Below are 12,853 nucleotides of genomic sequence, written 5' to 3'. Positions count from 1 at the left end.
CATGTCAAGATGAAATCAATGGGCTAAGAGGAATTTGGTCGTAAGGGCTTTGGAATGGTGTAACGATAAAGTTTTTCTTTCCCCTGCCTTACTGAACTATTATATTTGCAGAGCAAATTCTCCACATAAAATTCTATGTATTCTTCCAACCTAGCTCCTTTTTTTCCAAGTCCTCTTAACTTAATCATTATATATATTTTTTATTAGAACATGAATATATGCTCACTTTAGAATGCTGGAAAATAGAAAATAAGAAAGATGAAAAATTGTTTCTAATCTCACCACTGTAACATTTTAGACTGTTTCCTACCAGCTTATTTAGACTTAAAAAATAAAACTGAGTTGATTCTGTATCTGTAATTCTGCTATTTTTCCTGCTATTGTAGCAGACATTCATCATGTTGTTATACCTATCCTTTACCATAATTTTCAATAATTGCTTAACCATTCTCCTCTTGCTAGGTATTTTATTTGGTTTCAATTTTTCATGTTTATAAAAGATTCCATAATTTATAGAATTGTATTCATGACACTAAATTTCCATATTGCATGTTAAAATTATATGTATGCATATATGTATTTTTTTCTGATTAATTCCCTGAAGTGGAATTACTGGGTCAATGTTTCTTCTTAAATTTTCACTTTTTTTGATTCAGGCCCAAAATGATTTGCTGGAAGCTTGAGAAAAATACACTCCCTGGGCCTGAGATTGCTCTGACAAATAGAAGTGTGTTCTCCTGATTTCAGGGAAGATGATCAAGTCCCTTTTTGCTTTAGAATGTTTTGAGATGCTCTTCTTTCCCTGCCCTCCACTCCCCAACACATACAAAAACGCATACTATTCAATCATGGAAAATGGAAAGTTTCTGCTTATCTTGTCCTGGATGAGAAAGAAATCTCTTGGCAATTTTGAACAATACTGTTGAGAGTAAAGGAATTTTAAGTGATTTTAAGGTGTTTCTTTTTCCTTTTTTCTTTCCTCAGGCACGCTATACACATTTGCTACTGAAATCAGTGACTTCAAATGCCTGCGGTGTTCTAAACATATTGTGGGTCCTCATGGGATGGAAGAAAGTGCATTGGATTTGAAATGGGAATATTTGGCTCAGGCCCTGGTGGTCTGATGCCACACCATGTGAGGTAATTTATTTGAAATTCATCACCTTGTTCAGTCCTTGTGGTGATTCTCTGAGCTAGCAATTATCCCGATTAGATAGCTGGGGAAGCCAAGGTTTAGTAGAGTAAAACAATGATGCATGACTGGCACATGGTAGACTTTAGGAAGCTCAGTTCTCCTGATCTCAGTCATTTGTTTTTCCTGTTGTCCCAGACTGTTCTTATTATTCATGTTTCACTGGACAAGTACTTAACCTCCCTGAGTCTTAAATGTATCTACCTTAGAGGGCGTTTGTGAGGGTCAGATGAAAATAATTTAAATTGAATATGTTATTTAAGGTGGAATATAAGTGTTAGGAATTAAGATAACTAATAAAATGTTTACTTAAATGGCTTATATTGACTTCTGAAAAGTTTGATACTTAATTGCTTAGTTTCTATTTTACAAATTTTCATTTTATCTGTTTTCCTTTTTTGCCTTCCTTTAATAAGCCCCGTGGACATTAGATGCAAAATCTTTTGAGAATTGTATGTTAAGGCATTGGATTCAAGCAACTAAAAACTTTTTAAGTTCCTTTAAGACAAGTTTCTCAACTTTGTCACTACTGACATTTTTGGGTAGAGTAATTTTTTGTTGTAGAAGCCTGACTTGTACATTGTAGGGCACTTATCAGCATTCCTGGCCTCTACCCACTCATTGCCAGTAGCACCCTCCCCCTAATTGTGACAATGAAAAAATATCTTCAGTTATTGCCAACTGTCTTTTGGGGATGGGCCAGGAGATGCAAGGCCACTTCCATTTCAGAACCACTGCTGTAACAGAATGTCTGTCTCACAAGAGGCAAATTTTATTCACTAGCATCTTGGTTTGATGTTTGTTTTTTTTTTTTTTCCTTAATATGTCAAAAGTAGAATGTAGAAGAGTTAGTTTTGCAAAGGAAAATATCTTTAGCATGTGTTGCCTCAGTCTATTCAAATTTTACAACCTTGTTACTAGTTGGACATTATTTTTTTCCTTACTACCCAAGCAAATTTCACTGAAAGCCAGTATCAAGATCTGAACATAAGATTATAAAAAAAGCAAGAAATAAGAAAAATACAAGTTCACACAATTACAATGAGAAAACTATTCTGAGAATAACAGCTTTTGTAAAATTTCCCAGTTTTATTAAAATATTGGTTGCAAGAATGGATTTGTGTTGTGCCATTTTTAGTTCTTGTTACTCTCATTATCATAATAGGGAATGAGCCAAATTGCAATGCTTTGGATAGTCTTGTCACTTGGAATAGTGTGGAGATCTGCTCTGACCTTCTGTTATTCCAGAGCGACAAGGAGGCAAAGCCACTGACCAGAGAAGATGAAGCACTCTGGAGAGATCAAAGGCCATCGGGCCTGAGTGGCTGTACAATTTCGCTCTGGGGGTTCTATTCAGCAGTCTAAATTGCAGTAGGTCTGTCTATCCAAAGCACAATATGACACACCATTATGTAGCATCACTCAGCCTAGCAAAAGGCAGTTCCTATCAAAGGAACAACAGAATAGGAAGAGACCTAATATTTCTTGAAGCCTACTGTGTGCTAACTACTTTATGTGTGGTTTTCATATACTCTTTGCACCAAACCTATGAGGTAAGTATTATTCTATTCAGGTTTTACTAAAGGAAGCAAAGTAACTTGCCTAAGATTAGGTTGAGCTGGAAGATTCGGATCATGGCTTTAAAGACTCTTAGCACGTCCAGCTAATATATTGACATATGACCTAATAATCTCACAAAAAGTCATTACTGTGTTATGAACTCTATTTCAAGATTTAAAACTGAAAACATTATTTTAACAAATGGTTTGTTACTTTTAGGGAGCAGAGAGTGAGCCCCAGTACCACTTCAAGAGTAGTCAGTAGGCAAAAGAAGTGCTCGGGCTGGGGAGCTGGTCACGATAGTGATTGAAAGTTCTGTTCTTCCTCTTATAGGCAATTTGCTCCTCAAACAACTACGAGTCTGTGTGGTGCTGCCTACGTAAGTCAGTGTTACCCTTCATTCTTCCTAAAGCAAGGTTTATTTATTTATAATTATTCAACAAACAATTATGAAGCTTTGTTATGCAAAGGGAACTGAACTAGGTGCTAGGAATAGATATAAAACACAGGTCCTTCCTTCAAGGTGGCTTACAGTCTTGTAGAGGATATAAAAATGTTTATTAATTTTTATAAAACAAGAGAAAATTGAAAGGGACTAAGAAATGTTGAGATGAAATAAATGGTATAGTTTAGAGAAGAGACACACACTCTGACTTGGAGATCACTGCATAGGCTTTGAAAACAATTACAAGAGCAGGTGCTGAGCTGAGCAGAGCAGACTGAGAAAATAAATTTTGTGTAAAGGCAAAGGTCACTGATGAATATCGGTTGATGACTCATCCCGCTTTTCTAACCTCACCCCTCTGAGAAACCTGAGTTTTCTTTAGCCATTGTAGGTTACAAACAAGCAGGAGCAGCTGCCTATCTTAACACATGCTGGCATTTCTTCCTGCAATTCTCTGGCCACACTTCTCTGTGACTGTCTACATCACATCCTCACCTCTTTCATAAATCATTTTAAACTTCTTCACTATCCACATACTTTTTTCCTTTGGACTTGCCCTTTCATCCCATTTCTACTGAAAAGATTGGCCTTAGACAACCCTATGTTCCATAGGATCTTCTCCTTGTCAGTTCATTGGACCAGAGGTTTATGTCTGTCCAAAGGGAAACCATTTGAGCCAAGCAGATTCTGTCTTTCAATAATGGAACTAAGTGACACAGAACATTTCAAATGTCAGGAGAGATGGATCTGCTATGTGAGATTGACAGCAATGTTGTTCCAAGCCAAGGAGTTGAGAAGTAGAGAAAATAAGAAAGCTGAGAGACACAAACACAAGAGTGTGTGCAACTTCTTAGAAAACAACTGAAATTGTTGGCTTTCCGAGTTACTTCTGGGTTACTGGGGCTCAGTTGTTCTTAGGTCTCTGCTTTAAATTTTAAAAGTTTTATAACTTAACATTAAGTTTCTCTTTTTAATTAACCAAGGCTAATTCAAATGGGTTTCTCATCCTTCCCACCCAATGGGCTTGGATCAAGATACCTGGCTATACTGATATTCCAATTCTCTGAACTTCCATTCACTTAGTCTGTGCTATTCATTTTCTAAATCTATCAGGTATCACTGTATTAGCCAGTATAGCCTGGAGTATACTCCATTGTTAGAATTTGCAGAGGCTTAGTATAGCAAAGGTGAGGTTTTTGCTCATGCTAAATGTCCCACACAGGCTGGCAGGAGGCCTATGACCATCAAATTATGCAGAAACGGAGGTTGATGGAGTCTCCTTCCCCACACATACTTCAGTGATCACCAAACCAGGGCAAAGAGAACATGGTGAACAAAATGCTGGCTCTTCCAGATTCTACCTAGAGGTGATTCAGTGACTTACCTACATATTTCCTTGGTTAACACAAATCACAACACCAGGCTAAATTTCAAATGGAGTGGAAGCATAATTCTATCCTCAGAAGAGACCTGACATATTTATTTTACAACTTTTAAGATTTTCATAATCTCCTATAGTGGTACAATGTGAGGCATATGACTTAGCCTCTTTCTGCCTCAGTTTCCCTTTCTTTAACATGAAGATAACAACAGTACTTACCTGTTATGGGGATTAGATCTGATGATATATGCTTTAGCATAGTGCCTAACTCATTGTGAATGCCATGTAAGTATTAGCTGGTGTTACTTGTAAATACATAGAGTTATTTGCTTGGAGCCATCTTTTCATTCACATTCCTACTGTGAATCAAAACTCCCGAAGAAACCACAGCTGGCATGCTTCAGGGATGACATCTTAGTAGAATTTCTTACTAATCTTTCATCTCTTATTCATACAGGGACAGAGATTTCAGCTCCTGGTTGTTTGTGCTGTCCTCTGCCCTTATAGCTTGGCTTACTTCTGAAAAATCAATTGTACTGCAAATGCTTGGCCATCACTTTTTCACTGCAGTACCTACCCTGCCTTCTGCGTAAAATGGCATTCTAAATAACTGTTGATAACTCAAAGGAATACACGTCTATTAGTTACTCACTGTGTCCATAATCCCAGCAAGAAAATAAATATAATGACAAATGTTACATTGAATAATTGCAGAGGTTTGGTTTAGGGATTTTTGTGCTTGTTTTCTGGGTGGACTCCCTTGAATAACTTATCACATTCGTAATACTACAGGGAAGGAGTTTTCTCTTAGCTCAAATTGCTGTGCTCAGTATAGCTTCAGGGGGAAAGCATAGGATTACCAGCTGTAGAAGGCCTGACATTAATTTCAGAGTTTATATTAGAAAACTTTCTACTCAGACTGAGCACTAGTTAGGAAAAAGGAAAAAAAAACTCCTTTAGAAAAGCTGCTTAGAATAAAAAATGGCTTCTATTCTAATAGAGAATAAATGTGGTCTGGCATCAACAAGGGAATGGATAAAATGCAGTGTAATCAGAAAAATGCAGTTTCCAGCCTCATCCTGTGATCAAAGCAAAAGTCTGTTCTTTTGAACAGTTAGTTGCTCAGATATTTGCTTTAGCACACCCACCACTGAGGGGCCTCAGTGATTTTTTTTTTTTTTTTTTTTTTTCCAGGAAGGATGGTAACTAGCACTTTGTTCCCTTGGGGGAGTGTATATTTACATGGTGTCCCCAGCTTTGTCTCTCTAAATGCACAGAGCCTCCTTCTATTCTACCTGGAGCTGTGCCAACTCTAAGAGAACCAAGCCAATGATTGACCTAGTGGGGTTAGTGCCCGCTGTGCCCTGCCCTCAACTAGATTTCCACCAGGTTCAGCTGGTGGCTTTTTAAAAAAGTATTTATCTCTAATTCCTTGGGGATGCCACATTTCCCCTTTATTTTTCTTTCAGTGATCTTTTGTAACCTTTCTCCTCCCACCATTTCTCTTGATCTTGACTGGTCTTGCTTGGATTTCATATTTTGCTTGAGTGTCATCAGTCAGCAGGCTGGTGTTATTTTGTACTCTTTCTTGATGGAGGAAAATAAGGTCAGACTAAACCAGAAGAAGGTGTGGGTGTCTTAGAGTAGCATTTGTTGGTAATGCTTCCCAAGTCCTCTAAAGATGTAGGGGATCTAAGTTGTAAGCTAACTAGTGGGCAGGTCATCCATTGACTAGGTGTGACAGTGAACCAGCTTGGGTGCTACCTGGTTTATGTGCAACATTTTAATTGGCCCAACAACCCTATGAAGTACTTACAATAGTTATCCCTAGTTTACTAATATTGCAATGAAAACTTGGAAATGTTAAGGCACTTGTCCAAGTTCTAAATCATTATACTACACATTACCCTCTCTGATTCTCAGTGTCTTCCTATGTAAAATAAAAGGATTCATCTAAATTAGCTTCTCAAACTTCAGCACTATTAATATTAGGGGCTAGATAAGTCTTTGGTGTTGGGAGCTGCCCTGTGCATTATAGGATAGTTAGCAGCATTCTTGGTTTGTGATACTAACAGCACCTCCCTTCACCCACCTGGGACAAATAAAAATGTCACTAATCTTTGCCAAATGTCCCTTGGGGGACAAAATTACTTCTAGTTTGAGAACCCTTGACCTAAAAAAATTTCCATGATACTTTCTAGATTGAACTGTCTACCGTTCAATGTGTGCCTGCTTGGTTTCCCTCTCTCAGCTCTTCTTTCCTCTTACATTTTTATTCATTTTCTTTAGTTTACCCATCTATAGATTAGGGATAACAAAAGAGCCCACCTTCTAGGAGTGTTAATTAGTTCAACCATTATGGAAGACAGTGTGGCAATTCCTCAAGGATCCAGAACCAGAAATACCATTTGACCCAGCAATCCCATTACTGGGTATATACCCAAAGGATTATAAATCATTCTGCTATAAAGACACATGTACACATGTGTTTACTGCAGCACTGTTTGCAATAGCAAAGACTTGGAACTAACCCAAATGCTCATCAATGATAGACTGGATAAAGAAAATGTGGTACATATACACCATGGAATACTATGCAGCCATTACAAAAGAATGAGTTCATGTCCTTTGCAGGGACATGGATGAAGCTGGGAACCATGATTCTCAGCAAACTAACACAGGTACAGAAAACCAAACACCACATGTTCTCATTCACAGGTGGGAGTTGAACAATAAGAACACATGGGCACAGGGAGGGGAACATTACACACTGGGGCCTGTTGGGGTTGGGGGAAAGGGGAAGGAGAGCATTAGGACAAATACCTAATGCATGCAAGGCTTAAAACCTAGATGATGGGTTGATAGGTACAGCAAACCACCATGGCACATGTATACCTATGTAACAAACCTGCACATTTGTGCACACGTATCCCAAAACTTAAAGAATAAAAGAAAAGTGCCCACCTTCATATACAGTTGTTTTGAGGATGAAATGGGGCAATGGATACCAAATCCCAAGGGCAATTTTTGGTGCTCAAAGATTACTTTAAGCTTAAGTTCTCAGCAAAAGCCACCTGTATTGTTTAAATTCCTGTCCCCATAAGCAGATGAATAACTACAATCCCACCTCATCTGAAACAAGGTCTCTCTCAGCTCACTATGGAAGGAGAAAAGAATGGAGCACAGCTACTCTGAAGACCCTAAAGGAAGCCTTCATCTTTTCTCTCACCTGCAGCCCATTTATAGAGCAGGCCTGAGGTTCTTGTCATGTGGGGAAAATTAGAACAGACTTTAAATGTAGTCAATTAATTGATGCAAATCACCTTCCTTTCAGTCAGATTTAGGTAATAACATATCTCAAATGACAAACCCTGCTATTTGTCATTTTCACTAAGAAAATTCTTTAGCCGCTTTCCATCTGTAAATTCTGAAGAGAGGCTGATAGGTTCGCTCATTTAAATATAGCATAGATGCATTTTTAAAAACCCATTGCTTCCAAAGGGAGTGGGATTGACAGACCTGGACCTTGAAGGCTCATTTGATATACTGATGCTCTGTGGAGCTTGGCAAGGCAGTTTTTCAGCCCACCTGGGAGCATTTTCTGTTTCCTTCCTTGGTTCTATTTTAGACCCTTACTTTTCATACTACCTGCAACCAAGGCCATTGATTATCTTCCCAGAGAAAAAAACTAAGAATTTTTTTTTTCTGTAAAGTTTTAAGATCCTTCTCCCTCTCCTAGCCCATAGCCAGACCTAAACAATGTCCCCATCTTGTCTGAATGAATATTTGCCTTCTACTCATCTTCCGTGCTCTAACCATTGGGCCTTTTAGCCAAAATCTTTTCGGTAAATAAGCTTTGTGAGCAGCTGGGCTGGGTCACAAGTCTCTCCTTTGATGTGATGGTTTCACTTGCATGTTTGCCTTTTGAGGCACCATTTTTGGCCTCCAGGAAACAGCACTATACTGGTTTTCTAGCTACTTTGTACTCTCTCTCCCCATTTGCATCCTGTCCAATTTCTGTTATATCCTTTTCTTTTAGCCTCTTTTCTTTCTCACTTTTCTATGAACTGCAGTCACTGTCTACAAGGTGAGGAGGAAAGAAAAAGCAGTGTTTCCCATCTCTGTGCTCAGACAGAATTCATAGGTTCAGAAACTTCTACCAAAGATCTATTCCACAGATGCTAATTGGATTTTGTCATGGAATTAGGATTGGGTATTGGGAGGTGTATCAAATATGCTAGTTTAAACATTAGCAACTTTTGGCCGGGCGCGGTGGCTCAAGCCTGTAATCCCAGCACTTTGGGAGGCCGAGACGGGCGGATCACGAGGTCAGGAGATCGAGACCATCCTGGGTAACACAGTGAAACCCCGTCTCTACTAAAAATACAAAAACTTAGCCGGGCGAGGTGGCAGGCGCCTGTAGTCCCAGCTACTCGGGAGGCTGAGGCAGGAGAATGGCGTGAACCCGGGAGGCGGAGCTTGCAGTGAGCTGAGATCCGGCCACTGCACTCCAGCCTGGGTGACAGAGCGAGACTCCGTCTCAAAAAAAAAAAAAAAAAAAAAAAAACATTAGCAACTTTTAAAAATTGAAGCATTTCTCAAACTTTTAAACATGCTAATGTGAATTGTGAATATCTAAGAATAAAGACAACACATATGAATTTCTCAAACTCATCATGGCATATCCCTCCTTTTTGCAATGGATCATCTTATAGTGTTTAGTGCCGTGCATTTTGGGAAGCAATGTTTTAGGATATTCCACTTGTCATATTCCAAATTCTCCTTAAAGTTCTATATTCTTGATATTTTCAAATCAAATCTCCTTTCTTTGGGCTCAAACCATGGGCCTTCTGATGGCTAAGAAAAACATCAACTTATGAAAGGACAGAAAGCATAGCCTACACAGTGGGCTTGTTTGAAAATTATTAAAATACACAATGCTATATATTGCTGGTTTGATAAATGAGGTGTTCAAAGTTACTTTTTTGAGTCATCTTCTTACTCACATCCCTATCTGTATATCACAATTCTAGAAAATACCACAATTGGCAATGCTTCAGGATGACATCTTGATAGGATTACTTGTTAATCTTTTTTATCTTTTATTCACATAGGAACACAATTTTTAACTAGTGGTTTATTGTGTTGTTCTGTTGCCTTACAGCTCAGCTTTATCCTAAAATATCAATTTTATAGCCTCCCTATGTAATGAGGGACATCATTCTGTGGGTGTGTTTTTGAACCTCTCTCAATCAAATTGTGAGGGGAAGCACTCCCTCTTGTAGAAGCAACGAAAGGCAAGTTAATTGGAGAAAAGGCACACAAATATATTTAACATGTATCCACAGCAGTCTTCAGAATGAAGACCCAACTCCCAGTAGGGTGAAGAAACTTATATACCATCTTGAGGTTACAGAAAAAATGGGGGCTTGGATTCTGGCAAAACATGTTATGGGAGAAGGAAGAAGAGGAAATCTGTTGAGGGGCAATAAAGGATTACTAGGGAGAATTCAATGGGCTTGAAGAACATACAATGGTCTTAGACAAAGTCTGCTGGGCCTGTAGAGTAGACAATGGTTTGTGACAAAAGTCTGTCCAGGTTTATTGATAGAATTTAATTTTCTTTCCTGTGATATGGGTTCAGTTAATGAAAACTCATGGGAGGTAATTTCTTCTTTGGCAGGTCTGGACTTTAGGAAGATAAGGGAACTTCAGAGAACAACTTCAGCCTATGCTTTAGGAGAGATGGTAGGGAAGGGTGGGGAGAGTCAAGTAGACCTTGAAGCTCCTTTTCTGGTTCAGCATGTACAAAGTGTCATATTTTGGGATACTGGTTTCTGAGCCCCAACAGTCTTCTCCTCAAGGAGAGAATGGGAAAAAAGCCATTATATTTTCCCCCTCAGAAAACACTCCTACCAATTCTCTTCTGTCACCTTTTCAAATTTCTAGTTTTCCCGACCGAGTCTGTTTTGTAAGTGATGGTGTCAGAGGCGTGTGAACAAGAGCAACTGCATCTTTAATAGGGGCAGGGTAAAATAAGGCTGAGATCTACTGGACTGCATTCCCAGGAGGTTAAGGCATTCTTAGTCACAGGATGAGCTAGGAGGTCAGCACAAAATACAGGTTGTAAAGACCTTGCTGATAAAACAGGCTGTGGTAAAGAAGCCTGCTAAAACCCACCAAAACCAAGATGGAGATGAGAGTGACCTCCGGTTGTCCTCACCGCTGCACTCCTACCAGCACCATGACAGTTTACAAATGCCATGGCAATGTCAGGAAGTAACCCTATACGCTCTAAAAAGGGGAGGCTTGAATAGTCCACTCCTTGTTCAGCAGATAATCAAGAAATAATCACAAAAATGGGCAACCCACAGCCCTCGGGGCTGCTCTGTCTATGGAGTAGCCATTCTTTTATTCCTTTACTTTCCTAATAAACTTGCTTTCGCTTTATGGACTTGTCCTGAATTCTTTCTTGCACAAGATCCAAGAACCCTCTCTTGGGGTGTGGATCAGGACCCCTTTCCGGTAACAATGAAATTAATAATCACTAGGACAGTTCTATTATTCTTAATATGGATGAAACTAACATTCTTCTTTAGAGTTATTTCCCATCTGTTGATGTTTTGAAGACAGCAGGGAATGATTCAGTTAACAATGTGTAACACATAAAAATTAATTCTTAAATGCAAATAATCTTAATAGTTTTTTTGTGTGTGTTGGTATTATATAATTTATAAAACAATTTCCATTAGGTTGAAAATCTTTTGTCCTTAAAGTTAATAGATAGGAATACCTCCCTTCATTCATATGCTATTTTCTTGTGCTCTATTCTCAGGAGTGGCATGTGTAGGTTAAAGGGCATTAAAAATTGTCCAGCTCTTGCAATTTTACAGCTAAAGTCCATAGTAAATGGCTTCTAAGTTTCTAGAAGTGAGTTCATTAAACTTTTGAATAAGACCATAGCACACATGCACAGAAGTTAGAATAGTTTGCCCTTAGTGGATTTTCGTATTCACTTTCAGTAAATGGAATTTGCTGATTAGACAATTCTCAGATAACTATTTTTAATTTTATCTACCTAGAGAGCTGTATCCCCTTACCAGTTCTATGAAGTGGCTGGGCTGGTTTCATATACATTCTTTCTCATTCACATTCTCTCTGTTTTCCTATTTAGTTGTTTGCTTAGTCACAAGTCTCCGATACTGTCATTTCCTGCTGGGTTCTCCAGCTGTGAGACCCTCCCTGGATCTCCCCCCCCCTCCTCCAGCTATCTCTATGGCAACATCAAACTACTGATTTTAACACATTTGGCTAGCATTTAGCAGGGGCCAGGGACTCCTGTTAACTTCTAAAATGTGTTTATGATGCAAAAACACATTTTGCTCCTAATTAAGCCTTTCACTAAGGATAAGAATAAAAAGGTGTAGGACGTTTGAGATTTTAAGCAGCCGTCATTCCAGAAAAGGGCAGGAAAAAAAACATCAAATAAGTCATCCAATAGTTCAAAGGAACCTGAACCCCACAGTGCTGTGTCTTATGAGTTGAGGGCTCACATTTTCTTAGCTTCACTCAGGCTGGGCAGTCTACTGGGAAACTGCAGAAATACCTGTTAGGCAAGAACTCCTGAAGTAGGCAACACAAGCAGTTCCTTTCATGAGGGCGCCGGTTTTCATGTGTTCTAGTGTCCTGGAGGTATGTTACCAGTTTTGAAACGTTCGCAACATGCAATAGCAAGAAAGAGACCCATTGTTAGCTCCATTCAAGGAGGAAAATTGAGATGCAGCTGGGAGAAGCAGGAAACATCCAGTCAGCAAGACAGTAAGAAGAATTTATATCAGGTGACAGACTGTGAACATGTTTAAGACAGACACAGTGGTGCTATAAGCACCTTGCTATAAGGCAAGATGTAAATTATTTTTTAAAAGTAAGTGTCAGCCCTGATTTTGTCTCAAGTTGGTGTCCTGTGAACCTTGATACAGTACTCAGAGTACTGTAAAAGTACTCTGAATGAATGAGAAAGTCACCAGACAAATGACTGATACAGAGTAGTAAGCCCTCAAAACATTTTTCCTGACTGTCTTGATTGCTACTTTATAGCATTTCTAACTGGGCATACAAGGAGGATAATAATATGCATAGTAATAGAACAGTTATGCCTTATCCTGGCTGTGATGCCATCTATAGCAGGATTACAGAAAATCCATTATTCCTGGTAAACTAGTTCATCCCCGATCATAACATGTCTATGAGAGCCAAAAGAAGCCCTTGGAGTTCT

At 38.9% G+C, this 12,853-nt stretch overlaps 1 protein-coding gene across 1 annotated transcript in view; it reads right to left on the bottom strand.

Annotated features, from left to right (window-relative positions):
* Nucleotides 1–11,841, bottom strand: part of C9orf72 (C9orf72-SMCR8 complex subunit) — a 223,891-nt gene extending 212,050 nt beyond the window's left edge. Inside the window, exon 1 of the mRNA XM_050759634.1 lies at nucleotides 11,832–11,841. The gene's annotated coding sequence lies outside the window, so the exon portion shown is untranslated. The remainder of the gene's footprint in view (nucleotides 1–11,831) is intronic.
* Between the last annotated feature and the right edge of the window lie 1,012 nt (nucleotides 11,842–12,853).

The sequence above is a fragment of the Macaca thibetana genome, chromosome 15 (genome assembly GCF_024542745.1).
Source record: "Macaca thibetana thibetana isolate TM-01 chromosome 15, ASM2454274v1, whole genome shotgun sequence".
Lineage (NCBI taxonomy): Eukaryota > Metazoa > Chordata > Mammalia > Primates > Cercopithecidae > Macaca > Macaca thibetana.
Note: the sequence above shows the minus strand (reverse complement) of the source record. Positions and strands in the feature narration are given on the sequence as shown.